This window comes from Neomonachus schauinslandi, chromosome 14 (assembly GCF_002201575.2).
Source record: "Neomonachus schauinslandi chromosome 14, ASM220157v2, whole genome shotgun sequence".
Lineage (NCBI taxonomy): Eukaryota > Metazoa > Chordata > Mammalia > Carnivora > Phocidae > Neomonachus > Neomonachus schauinslandi.
The window spans coordinates 36,609,183-36,610,491 of NC_058416.1; the positions used below are offsets into that span (position 1 = coordinate 36,609,183).

Consider the following 1,309-nt stretch of genomic DNA (forward strand, 5'->3'; position numbering starts at 1 on the left):
CCCTTACTATATAACTTGCCTTTTTCCTTAACCACAGACCTTTCCAGGTCAGTACGTATATTTTTGCAACAGCAAAAAATCTTGTATATTCTGGTGCTTTTTATTTCTTTTGTCTGAATTCCTAAAAGAGAAATTACAGAGTGGAATGATGTGCACATTTTTATTTGCCAGCTATCCAAAATAGGTTGTAGCAATGTGCACTCCCAGCATCAATATCTGAGAAAGCTGGGTCAGAAGATATGATGGCCATTGGTTCACCTAAATACTAGTCAGATAAAGTCTCTTTTCACATGTTCCTTGATGCTTTGCATTTTCTCCTGTGAAGAGAAATCTTCTGTTGGGTTTATCAGTTTCTAGGAGATCTTTGTGTCTTGGGAAAATTTATCCTCTTCTTGTCATATATAATGCAATACTTTCTTACCTCTTATCTTTGGCATGGTTTATAGCATTTTTGCCATATAGGACTTTGTATGTGGTCAAATGTTTTTCATTATTGGGTCTGGGTTTCCTGTATAGCTTTAAAGATTTTATTTATTTTTTTGACAGAGAGAGAGAAACCACAAGCAGGGGGAGGGGCAGAGTGAGAGGGAGAAGCAGACTCGCCACTGAGCGGGGAGCCCAATGTGGGACTCGATCCCAGGACCCTGGGATCATGACCTGACTTGAAGGCAACCACTTAACCAACTGAGCCACCCAGGCACCCCTCCTGGGTAGCTTTAAAAAAGCCTCATGTAGCGCTTGCTTTGGCAGCACATATACTAAAATTGGAAGGATCCAGAGCAGATTAGCATGGCCCCTGTGCCAGGATGACATGCAAATTTGTAAAGCTCTTAAAAAAAAATTTAAAAATAATAAAATAAAAAAGCCTCGTTTATGCCAAGACTAGACAACTAACGATTCATCCAAATCTTTTTCTTATACTTTTCTAGTTTAATTTCTTCCATGCACATCTTTAATCAATACGAAATGTATTTTTACTTAAGTATAGGGTAGAGATCTGACACATTTTTCTAGATGGTTAGCAAGTTATGTGGATATCTCTTAATAGGTAAATTACTCTTTTGCTATTGGAATTGAAGTTTAAAAAAATGTAACGGACACTGAATATGTGGCAGGCACTTTTCTAAGCATCTTACTTGTAACTCATACAGTCTTCATAACCCCATGGCATAGGTGAAATGCCAGTTTATCACATAGAAGCTTTTTAACATCGCTGCATCTGTTTCTGGATTCTTCATCTGCTTCCGTAACCAATACAGCAGAAAAGAGGAGAGATGCACTGTATGTGCACGCACGCCTACTTCCCCTG

General features: G+C 38.6%; 1 non-coding gene across 1 annotated transcript; it reads left to right on the forward strand.

The window, feature by feature from the left end:
* The first annotated feature begins 734 nt into the window (after window positions 1–734).
* Window positions 735–844, forward strand: LOC123326661. The gene has a single exon (XR_006541236.1). It is a non-coding gene; the product is annotated as a U6 spliceosomal RNA (small nuclear RNA).
* The last annotated feature ends 465 nt before the right edge of the window (window positions 845–1,309 follow it).